Source organism: Ambystoma mexicanum, chromosome 7q, assembly GCF_040938575.1.
Source record: "Ambystoma mexicanum isolate Mex_15411 chromosome 7q, UKY_AmexF1_1, whole genome shotgun sequence".
Taxonomy (NCBI): Eukaryota; Metazoa; Chordata; class Amphibia; order Caudata; family Ambystomatidae; genus Ambystoma; species Ambystoma mexicanum.
This window is the reverse complement of record NC_090941.1, coordinates 773,930,414-773,943,162: the sequence shown is the minus strand read 5'-3', so window position 1 is coordinate 773,943,162 and position 12,749 is coordinate 773,930,414. Positions and strand designations below refer to the sequence as shown.

Here is a 12,749-nt window from a genome sequence, read left to right as displayed (position 1 = left end):
AATTTAAAGTACTATCAATACTATCTTTAACACAGGATCTATAATATACCCATGTCCATCTCTCCCAAAGCCCCTTCCACAAATCCTGTTCTGATATCCTGGGAAAGCTTTGTCAAGCATATGTTATGATGCATACAGAGAAAGGTGCATACTGCACATATTTCTGAAATGCAGTATCATTTGTAAAAAAGCAAAATTGCTTGTGTAAAATCAAGTCAGGTGGTTTTCTTGGCTTCCGGAAACGTGTCTTGGGAGGATAGCTCATGGGCATTGCACTCGCCTTGGATGCAAGACCCTGCGGAGAAACACAGGTCCGTGCTTAGAAACCTCTCGTTATTAAGCGCGTTATAGATAACCAATTATAATTATATTTCCCAAGCATGCAGCACCTTTGAATATACAGATTATGTCAAACTTTCCCTCAGTTAAATACAACATAAGACATGAAGTCATTGCAATTGTCTCCACCACCACTTATTACGTAACATAATTGAAATTCCTATGCCTTCTGTATTCCCCTATCTGACTGCACAAATCCTTTTCATTTGGTTAAGCCAACTTTGTATGATTTACAAAAAAGTTAGGTTCCTTTTGATTGTGTCCTCTCTTGACTGCTCTAGATACAGATAGCAGTTTTATTTTTTAAATGTTTCTTTTTTTGTTGGTTAAAATTGTGTGAACTGGATGGGCCTGATTGATGTTTTGAAATTATTTTTAGAGAATTGAGTTGTTTTTCAATGTTTCAATTATATTCATGTATCTCGTATTTTGTAATAAATCTTTTTCTGAATGTATGCTTATCCATATAAAAAATTTATCAAAAAGGCACGCTTTTCTTTTCACAGTATTTTGGGTTTTGCATATATGTTATTGGTACTAGGGTTTTATCCTTTATCTCGGTGGTGCAATGGCTGATACCAATTAAGCCCCCTCCATTTAATCATCCTATCTATAGTAGGGCAACACACCAGCATTGACACACGATCCCAAAACAACACCATCATTCATTATATATATATATATATCAGAGCACACCCTTCATCTTCTAGTATACCACCAGAATACATAATCAAAGCTCAAAACAGGCACCCACTCCATGCACGGCAGGTGGGGAGGACCACCCCCTAACTGTTCTGACCCTACACATGTTTCACTTAATGAGCTCCATCAGGGATGTTCACATATATTGGATTAATGATACATTAAAAAATACAAAATAGAAAGAATGGTAAAAATGATTATATGTTACATCCAAAGGACATATAGTTAATAAAAATGTACATGTAACATGATTAAACCAACAAAAACAAACAAAACATAAGAACAACAGGATTAGACAAAGATTACTTGATTTAACCTACTCAATGGCTTCACTATTCTGAGAGAAATAAGCTGTATCTATGTTTCATTTTGAGTTAATGTTCAAGATTGTTTACAGTGTATCAAACATCTATCAATCTATTGGATACAATCGGAAATTATACAAAATCGCAACCTTCTTTTCACTTTACACTTATGCATACAAAATGTTTTGTCAAAAAGGAGCTCATTGCCACCTTCTTTTTTTAGAAAGGCAAATCTGAATATTTTAAAGGTTTGGCAGACCCCAAATACAGTGAAAATGAGGATGATTAGAAATTGTGATGAATAATTTGGCACAGTCTTAATCCTGAGTTAAGCAAATGTCCGAACCAAGGCTGAGGGCAATTAACACAACTGTAGGAGTGAGCAATACGGCCTTTGAATCTGGGCAAGAGGTCTAAGAGACTAAAACAACCAAAATGACAAAACTCCAAAAAATCTAAATAGCCATTCAGGGCATGCACAGCTTCAAACTAGAATAGCAATGTCAGGCAAAAATGATGCCCTCTGGAAATGATAGCCCCTTTCATTCATGAACGGATGGTAGCACCAGAAGAAATGGCAACAAAGCATGAGTCACGATAATGTCTGTGCTGAGTGAGAAAGGGAAGACGGTTCTGTGGGGAGAGGTGAGGTAAGGGCAGAAGCTGTGGAAATTGTGCAGCAATGCTCAGCGGTCAATAGTAGAAGTTAACGCCTGTATTCTGAACCTCTTGATTGGCTATGGCACACTTCCCAGTTGCTATCTAGAGTATCAATAAGTGCTGGTTGCAAGGACTTATTTAACGTCAATTAGAAGACATTGGGCCTCACTACGACTCAGCCGGTCTGGAAACAACGGTGGTGGTAAATCCGCCACCACCGTTGTTTCCGGACCGGCTGACTCCGAGTCCTGCAGGCAGGAGATATCACTCCCGCCAGGTCTGACCTGGTGGGAGTAATGCCACCCGCCTGCAGGCGGACATGGAAACACCGGCTCTGTCATAGACGGAACCAGTGTTTCCATGGTCCCCATCCCTATTGGACTACATGGGAATGGGGAATTACCGAATTCCGCCTCCGGAATTACCGGGTCACCGGGGTTGTAATGCCCAGTGATTCCGGCAATCACAGAGGCAGAATGGTATTAAGAGTCTGGGGGTAACCTGCTGGAATTTCTGGCACAGTTACCGGTGGACTCGTAATGAGGCCTATTATTTATTTGTACCGGTGTCCATCTCCCCAAGGCACAGGCAGGAAACCCCCAATATTTGTCCAACACCCCAATATTTGTGGCACGGGTGGCAGAACACCCCTATAAAACTAGTGCAGGGTTCCAAACCCCAAAATCTGTGGCACAGATGTCAGAACATGCCTATAAAACCAGATACCTAGGTAAGGGAATTGAACATCTTTTCTAAGTTCCAGTGATAAGGTGTATGTATCACGTAAGTCCAAGGGTAAGTAAGTAGGAAGGTACACAGGAGACATCCACCTTTCTCTTCTCTCACAAGACGCTTCACTTCAACTGACCATCATGGACCTACGTGGGCACTCAAACCACAACATTCCATAGGCATAACATTCCATCAGGCATTCTCTCTGGTAAGCATTCATGCAGGACCAAAGCAGGGAACACAAGACACAACACCCTTCACTGTGAGGCTGGGGATTTGAGCCCACCAGGCAACAATCCCCCTAGCGGTGGTGGGCTGCAGGGCCTCACAGGGAGACACTCCCCTCATGAAGACAATAAATCCTGTTCCGTGATGGACCTCCCTGTACCCCTTACGTATGAGAACATGCAATCCTGGAGGTCTTGCAAGTCCCAAACTGAGAATACTACTGTCTGGTATTGTAAAACTCCCTCCTTTCCTTATATAAACCATGACAATACCATCACAAGGAGGAATACACAAGGTGATCATGAGTCATCTCTCAAAAATACTGAGAAGAGGAAGATTGAAGGAGTGATGCAAACTACTTCTTTTCTAAGTACTGGGAAGGAGTGTCCCCAAGGAAGCATGAAGAATGTCTCATTGACACAAAAGAGAGACTCTGCACTTTGCTGGGGAGGAGCCAGCTACAGACCATAAAAAGCAAGAAGGGACTTACTGAAACGAGAACCTGGTGTGAAGCCTGTCAACCTCAGGAAGTTCAAACCTGGGAACGGGGAAGCAAGCAGAAGTAGCTAGTCCTTGGCTGTGAGGACATTGTGGAAGGCTCCGAAGAACTCCCCATCATGGAGCAGAGAACTGACCTAGGCATAAGCCAGAACCATGCTATTGGGGGTGTGACCTCGAGCAGGTGGAAAATGAGGTCCTTTAACTACGCTGACACTGAAAGGCCTAGCAATCCGTCGAGCCAATGTGGTACAGCAGGGAGCGGAGAAAGAGACACTGAGAGCCCTCCATAGGAAGATGCAAGACAAACACCCCAGGAAGAGCCAATGACGTGCCCCACAAGAAAAAATAACAAGTGTCATGGGAGACCCGGTAGGGGTTTGGGCAATACTGAGGAACACCTCAGGAGTAATCTCCCTCATCACAGTAACAGTGTTAAAACCATCAATACTGAAGAATGCTTCTGGAATAATTTCCCTCTTCACAGTAACTATTGAGAAGGAATTAAGGGTGAAGAATGCCTCAGCAGTAATCTCCCTTGTCACAATAATCATAAGAGAGATATTGAGAGCCAAGGAAGTTACAAGAGGGGTCTCTTTAACAATCATGTTGTTAGGAATAGTGGAAGAAGCCACAGACACTTCGGGAATGATCTCCCTTGTTTCATTGCTCAAGGAGAAGGCCAGGGATGTCTGAGACTGTATGTTTTATTGAAAAGGAAGAACTGTTGGACATTTGGTCAAGATAAGGAAAGTTCCTGGGGGTACTACAAGGACCCTTGAACGCTGTCACCAGAGCCTTAAAGACTGATACAGTTTGTCCAGAAGAAGGGAGTCATTCTTCAGTTCTCACTGTTTGTTGAATCAGAAGCTATTTAAAAAGCATTGTCAGAAAACAGCCATAAAGCTGAACCAGGAGAAGGGAGTCATTCTCCTGGTGATCTTCTGTTGTTTAGAGTATCTTTTGTTAGTGGTAGGGTCAGAGTAGCAGATTTTTTATCTTATCAGAGGACAGACACTTTAGTTGACAACCACCCTGACGATGAGCACCCAAGTTAGAATTCAGTTAGGTGGGACATACCCTTTAGTTGTAGGGAGAGAAAGGTCATTTTCCTTTTTGTAGATTAAACTCTTAAGTTGAAATCCCACCACGTTGTCTGACTCCTTCTTCTGACTTACCACAATATATATAGGGAGAAGCCGAATGAAGGAACATTTAAAATGAAAGAAAGCTTTAGGTGCATGTTGCTGTTTGAGAGCAGGTGCATTTTCCTTTCATTTTTTGGTATTTAATATAGATATAGAGAGAGGCAGAAAGAAGAATCATTTAAATGAAAACATTGAACTCGAGGTTATAGGAGAGAACTTGTGTAGAGTGATTTTAGACAGTGCTCAACAGTTACGCCCCTCTCAAAAATAATCTAATTTTGAATCCAGAAACCTGCAGAATTGCCAACTGATGGCCGGTCTACCCACACCAGGCAAGATACTGGAAAGAATTGTCACATCCCAACTACATGAATATGTAGAGAGAGAATCATTATTGGACCTTCTCCAGTCCGGTTTCGGGCCACGGTTCGCGACTGAGACTGCTCTGATGGCTGTGTGGGATGACCTTGTTGAGGTGGCAGACCAAGGAGAATTATCCTCATTGGTCATGTTGGCTCTCTCTGCGGCCTTTGACATGGTGGATCACTGTGTCCTACTTAAACGCATCATGGAGACCACAAACATTTCCGACCAAATCATTAAATGGTTTGACTCATTTCACTCAATGCGACATCAGGTCAGAATGGGTGTGTTAACCTCGAACTCTCATCCTCAGGAGTGCGGAGTAACTCAGTGCTCCTTTCCTACCCCTCTTCTCTTTAATTTATACCTGTGCCCTCTCAAGGATATACTAAGGAGGAACAAGGTTAAAATAGGGAAGGTGAACAAGACATTTCAGATGGTCGAACACTGCCTGCAAGAAGTTAGGGGATGAATGTCCTCTAACTGGCTTTTACATAACGCTAGTAAAATGGAGGTTGCACCGTTTGGGCCTAAACATCTTCTTGATCATAGTAGGCAGATCTCAGACCTACTGTTCGCCCTGAAAATAAAACATCGAAGCTGCATCGGGCAGGAGAATCTGGAAAGGGAAGCCCAGGTGAGCACCAATGTGCAGTCAGTATTTAGCACCTTGCACCTCCTGCAACAGGCTCTTCCATTTATTCTGCTTGAGTATCATCCAGTGGTGGTGGGAGCCCTGGTGAACTCCCGTCTTGACTACTGTAATGGTCTGTCTGCCGGCATTCCACTTGCACAAGTCCAGTGCCTGCAAAAAGCACAAAACACAATGGTGAGGCTGATCTTAAGAGTCAGGAAGTCCTCCCCGATTTCCAGCCTACGGCACTCATTACATTGGCTCACCATAAAGGATTGGATTGACTTTACAGTCATGTGTTTAGTTTTTAAACAAGTTGGCCCCATCATACTTATAAAAAGAATGTGTTGGTATCATCATCGCTTGCCGTCATGTGAATTTCTACTGCATATACCCCACCCCCGAACTCTGTGTCCAGGAGGGAATGCAGATTCAGACTTTATTAGCCAAAGCTGTGGAACAGTCTCCCTTTTTTGGCCGTTACAACTCTTTGTCATTTTCGCAAGGCCTTAAAAACACACCTGTAATTTGGACGTGGGCAAGTTTTCAGGTTTCTCTTCTTGTGCGGTCTTATTTCAACCTGCACCTGTATATGATTCAGTTCGTCAAGCGCGCTATGCAAATGCTTATTACATTTTTTATTTACGCAAGCACCATTTAAAAGCAGTCAGCATTTCACAGAAAGGTTTTTTTTTAGGGATTTCCATTTCTCTGCCAGTCTGCCAGGCTCCTCAGCAATTTACTTTGCAGATATGCACTGGGGCAGCTAAATTGTGCATGTATTAGCTGCATTGTGGATGAATAGGGTGGTCTTTGAGAAAGGAGGGTGTGACGAATTGAGGGATTCAGTCACTTCTCCTTCGTGTGAGCCTTTCCTTTGGAGGTTAGGGAGGTGAGCGTGCAATGCAATAACCTCCCTAGGGGCAGAGGCAAGCAGGACCTCCCTGGGAGAGACTCCCCATGGAGACAAGTACTCCCGTTTTAATGAGGAACTCCCTTTCCACCTCAACCCACACTCCTCCAACAGCAAGCCCGCTGAAAGAAAGCAGGAAGAATCTCTGTACATTTGCTACTGTGATGTCTTACCTAAAGATAAGTACCTGCGTGGTACTGCGATGAAGAAACCCAAGTGAGTGAAAATGAATGTGACTCAAAGTAAAGGGGGACTTCCACAGGACTCTCAGGAGGCCCCAGAGCAGCGTCAGAAGAGTGAGAGGAGAGGAAGCAGAAGAGAGGGAGACCCGGGTGTTTGAAACCAGCTGTGAGAGGGAAACTGGTAAACTCAAGGAAGAGGAGAAGCTGGGAAGAACAAGTGCCCGAACCGCACTCTTCCAAGGGCAGACCAGAGAGACACTGTCAGCCAGACAGTAGCCCCAAGAGGGACACACAGCCCAGAAGTGGTGGCTGAGACAGGGAGAGAGAGGAAACCTCTCTCCGAGCTGATACCATTTTACCAGACACAGGCCAAAGCATGTCAGGGAGAGAGAAGGAGGTGAAAGAGAGTGAAACACAAAGAAGTGGTTGCCGAGACAGTGAGAGAGTGAAAACCCCTCTCGAAGCCAATGCCAGCTACCAAGAAACACACAAAAGTGTGTCAGGGGACCCAAGCACACAGACCATCTTGACCAGAAGGAGAGAAGCGAGGGAGGCGAACAGCGACCCAGTGACATGGCCCCAATACAAGGAAGGTAACGGGGCAGCAGGAGAACCGGGGAGCACGGTGGTGCTAACGATTGGTGTAGCAATAATCATCACAGTCCCAAGAATTAATATAATGATTGGAGTAATCATACTCGTCACAGTAATACACAAAGTGATAAGGAAAGTGAGAATATTTACTGGGCTCTTACTCCTCATCCCAGTAGAGTAGAAAGTGACATGAAGAGTGAGAATAAGTACTGGGCTCATCATGCTCGTCCCATTGAAATACAAACCTCAGAGGAGAGGAAGAATCTGCACTGAACATATCATACAGGTCCCAGATAAAAAGTAAGGGAAACGAGAACCAAGGCTGGTACTGGGGAAAAGATTGTTTGTAAGCCTCAGAGTATAAGTTTGAAGTCAGACAGAGAGAGCCTTTTTATTTCCTGCAAGGAGGACCCAGTGAAAGGACCTCAGGATATCAAAGCCCCATACAGAGGGGGAACCCAGGAGCGTGGAAAAGTCCCTTAAGTGAATTGAACAAACTGTTAAAAGAGATAGCCAATAACTATCTGAAGATTCAATATTGATAGAGACTTGCTGATTAAGCACCCCAGGAGAAGGGGGTAATTATCCTGGACTTAAGTTGTTTAACATTAGTGGTAGGGTCAGGTCAACTTAGTTTTGGACGCAGGGCAGATTTGATTTGGACATCACAGCTGGCGATAAGCACACTAGTTAGTAGTGTCAGATAGGGAATAGGTAAGGAAACCCATAAATTAGATAAAGTTAGGTATTTATTTACTATTTTGAATAAACACACATTGAAGATGGCAAATTCTAGTCTGTCTCCTCCTTCTGACCCGACCACAAGGGCCATAAGAATTTAGTGTGGATACCTAGGCCTGTGATAGGGGGAACCAGCCCCCCACCTATTCCTATCACCTCTGATTAGAACCTCCATCCATTTTTCCAGCAGCCCCACTCGTGTTTCTGGTCCCTCAAAGTGATTCAACTGCTTGTGTTCTATGTGTGTGTGCCTGCTCAGTCGAGCTGTCCCAGTGTAAGGTCATCCTCCAAGCAGGTGGTTGGTTGCATCACACAGCTAGTCAACCTGCCACTATTGCCACATCTGTGATCATCACATCCAACAATTTAAACCAGCACCCCCAATTGATTTACTGTTCTCCCAAAGCAGTTGAACTGCTTGCATTGTGTGGGAGTGTGGCCCAGCAGAAATGTCTCCTCCACCCTACTGCTCAAGCAGGTCATGTGTTGTGTTACACAACCAATAAACCTGCCAATAATGCCCAGCGCCTGTGATGACCACCACCAACAATGTTTTAAGAACTGCCCATTTGTTTCTCTACTCCTAAAGCAATTTAACTGTTTGTGTTGCGTGAGTGAACACATTCAATAAAGCTGTGTCAGTGCACATGTTTCCTTCATCCTTCATGCAGAGGGTGTGTTGCATCGCACAGTCAATCAGCCAGCCACAAATGCGTTCAGCCAGTGATCACCACTGAAAAATTGCTGGTGGAGGTGATCACTGGTTTTCACACAGGTGGGGGAACAAACTGAGTTTGTATGTTTGTTCACTTTCACGGGGGCATGGATGGGGCACACATTGATTTCCTTTGTCTCTCCTGTCTTGCAGGGATATGCACACACCCTAAAGTTTTATGTCTATGCTCTCTCGCAGAAGTGGGGGACCACAATGCATTTGCTTGCCTCCCCTGTCTCACAGAGGTAGCAGCAAAGATTGCTGGATAGGGGACACACACTGTAATTTACACATTTCTTCTCTAGCAGGGGTGGGTACACACTTCATTTTTACATCCCTCACAGGGAGAATATCTTTATGACTCTCCCTTTTCGAATGTGTGAGGGTACACACTGAATTTGTTTACTTCTCTCCTGTGTCACATGCGAGGGGTCACAGAATCAATGTTTACATGTCTCCATCCCACGGGGGTGAGGGCACACACTGAATATGTGTCTCTCCTGCCTCACAAGGGTGGAGGAACAAAGTTCATTTTTAAATGTCTCCTGTCTTGGAGGGATGGGGCACACACTAAATTTGTATGACTGTCTTGTCTCACATGTGCAGTGCCATACACTGAATTTGCATATCTCTCCTCTGCTGCTGGGTTGAACATGCCCACTAAATCACTAAATGTGTATGTTTAGTTTCCCTCGCAAGGGCGGCACACACTGAATTGTGATCCCTTGTTTAAATCATAGAAGTGTGGGCACGTGCAAAATTTTGACATCTTTCCTCTCTTGCAGCATTGGCACTCACACTACATTTGTATGTCTCCTCTCTCAAAAAAATGAGGGCACATATGAGTGGTTGTGTATCTCCTGTCCCAAAGGTTTGTGGTGCACAAACTGAATTGTTATCTATATCCTCTCTCGCAGGGTTGGGCACCTCCACTAAACTTTAATATCCCACTCTCTCGCCAGTGTGGAGGTACACACTACATTTTTAAATCTCTCCTGTGTCTCAGGTGTGGGGGCACACAATAAATGTGTATGTCAATTTGCTCTCATAGTAGCGGGGCAGACATTGCATTTGTAAGTCTCTGCCAGTGGTGGGGCACACACTTAATTTGTGTGTCTCTCTTGTCTCACAGGAGTGAGGGCACACACTGAATTTTTACATCCTTCCTCTCTCACACTAATTATCTTAAAATTTCAATTTTAGCCTTTATATCTTCCATATTTCACTTTTACCATAAAAATACAACTTATTGTGGGTGGTGTATGATTCTGAGTATAAAAACTTGTTTTGTGTTGTTCATAAGCATCAGCATGTTTAATTTGTTCTTCAGATTTGAGATGAGTGAAGTATTGGTCGTATTCTTTGCCTCGCTAAAGATATTACCCTTTTTGTTGCAAAAAGATATATATCCATGCAAATGCATCTCCCCAAATAAATAAAGATTGCTATGTGATTTGATTCCTTTGCAAATAAATTATTTCCTTCTTTTATACCACTTGTGGTAGGTCAGATAGAGGAGTCGTACACAGTGGCATAGTTAAACAACACTTTTTTGATAAAAAGAAAGAAAACCTTCTTTAATCCCTTTCACTACAAAACAATAAACGGGTGCTTGTCAAGATGCCTCACAAAAAAAGTTCAGTCCTCTGTCCCAAGGCCGACAGTAACCTATCACTATGCTAAGCCAACTGAAAGAAAGAAAATAGAAAAAAGGATCCTTAGCTAGTGCTTCGTCTATGGTTACTTCAGCCTGGAAATTAGTGGTGGCTGGTTTCTGACATCCAACTAATAGTTCGTAGAGTCTTTTGTATTTCAAATTAAATTAAATGTTTTCCCCAAAAGCAAAAAGAATTCTCTCAAAGTGCCTTCTTGTGTGAAGTTATTATCTTGGTCAGGTACTCAGGTTTTATTCCATCTCCAGGGATATGGAGACTTGACCTGGGAAGGTTGGTATTCACAAGTCCAACAAGGTCCTCCTGAGCTTTCATTCCAGGTGGCCTTAGATAGGCACCAGGCGTCTTTGGCTCTGCTTGATCTCCCTCATGCTTTTCATGGGATGAGCCCCCTCTCGGCCTAGGTGGACTACAGCATCTTCATCCCAATTGTAATCTCGGTTTGGTTCACCCCTTTGTGGGGTAGTCCTTTGGTTGCCCCTCACAGGCTAAGTTCTCCTCTGGTCCTTTCAGTTGCAGTGTTTCGTTGACCCTTCCGTGAGATAGTTCTTGTGTTGGATTTGTTCACCCCTTCCTTTGTGGACTTCTCTAGCCATCTCGGTTTCTGGATTCGGTTCACATTTTCTGTGTGAATCATTTGGTTATCCCCTCATGGATTATGTGCTTCTCTTCACCTCTTAGTTCCTGGATTTTTGTCACCTCTTACTGAGGTAGTCCTTTGATTATATTGGCCCCCTGCAGGCTATGCCCTTCTTTGACCCTATTGGCTCCACAAACTCGACTCTCCTCAAGTTGACGCAGACCGTGGCTCCGAATGGCTTTTTCCTGCTGGGCTCCTTTCTGGTGGTGCTCTTGGACACTGGTACATATTGGTCTTGGTGGTGGTGGCCCTCCCTGTCCCAGCATCCCTTCACTGGCTGGGAGCTCTACCTTCTTTGAAGCTACATGTGTTCTCCATGCTGCCACTAGTTTAAGGCTCGGATTCTCCTCTGCACCGCTTCGCAAGCCCATGCTCCTCATTCTATGGCAATTGCTTTCTCTGACTTCTGATGTCTGGCAGTCTTTAAACTCTACCCTGGAATGGGAGAGATTTGGTTGGTCCTGGCTTCCACAGAGAGGTGGTAACAAATACAGGTCAGAAACCACACCATCCACATTAAAGGGCCCAGCACTTCCCATATAACCACCAAGCATATCAGATTGAGGAACAAGGAGAGGTGGGATGTGATTCCTACTCAGCGTTCGTTGTCCCCAGAAGGGGGTGGGTGGTCACCCCCAGTGGGATCCCTCTTGCCCTGCCCCCGATGGAGGATAGTGGGTTAAACATCCTAATACCAAAGGGGGTGGCTGCCCTTTGGGGAGAAGGGATGTATTCCTTGTATTCGTCACACACTGTTATCGAAAAACTAATAACTAGTTCAAATCAACTTCCTTAAGAAAACAGTTATCTTCTGCGTTAAGATGGGACTGTCATAGCATTTTAAAATATTTGCTTTAGAGTGTTTTGTAAACCATAGACATTCCAACTAACCCATTTCAGATAAGGTTTTTATTTATTATTTTCCCTTGTGTAAATCCCTGCAAGAATCCAAAATCAGAATTAGTTTGAATTTTCTTTTTATTAAATGTATGTATTTACTGTATGCAAGATACAGGATGCCTAATACTCCATATAAAATACAACAAATGAAATGATTGCACATTCAGGTAAACATATCTTCAACATACACAGTTTGCATCACAATACCTCCATAAAAAACGAAAGAAGTTCAATGTAAACAAATAACTATTAGCAATTTGTGCAAAGTTGCAATGAGCCCCTAGAATATATCAGTTTGTAATGCCTAATTTCATTAATGCTCACAGAAATGTAAGATAAGATATGTAGTAGTATGTGTGGTTATCTTACATGCCATTCCACTACACCTACAGGGGACTTGTACGTTGTTGAAAAGCTTTAAGATGACCCTTTTGCAATGGAACCATTTCATCAATAACATAGTTTTCCTTCAGTTCTCATAGCACATGGCTTTAAAGACACAATTTGCTAAATTGTTCTACAATCAGTCCCTAAACCAAACTTTATGTGAAAAGCAAATAACTCAATGTGTATTCCTGTAATATTTAATAATTTCTTCGAAAAGGTTGAAGTGTGTAGAAAACGCGTGGAGCATGTGTACTCTAACCCCTGATCTTCAACCACCGGAAACATTACTTCCTGTTTTACTATTTAGAGAATTAGGGTTGCAAGAGGATATGAAGTTGAACAATTGTGCAGTATCTAAATCAGAAAATTGTATTGCCCTGTTATTATAGATGTAT

The 12,749-nt window shown here is 43.3% G+C and overlaps 1 protein-coding gene across 5 annotated transcripts in view; it reads left to right on the top strand.

The window, feature by feature from the left end:
• GRIA4 (glutamate ionotropic receptor AMPA type subunit 4) overlaps positions 1 to 12,749 on the top strand; it is a 1,206,498-nt gene that overhangs the window by 911,471 nt on the left and 282,278 nt on the right. The gene's annotated exons all lie outside the window — the stretch shown is intronic.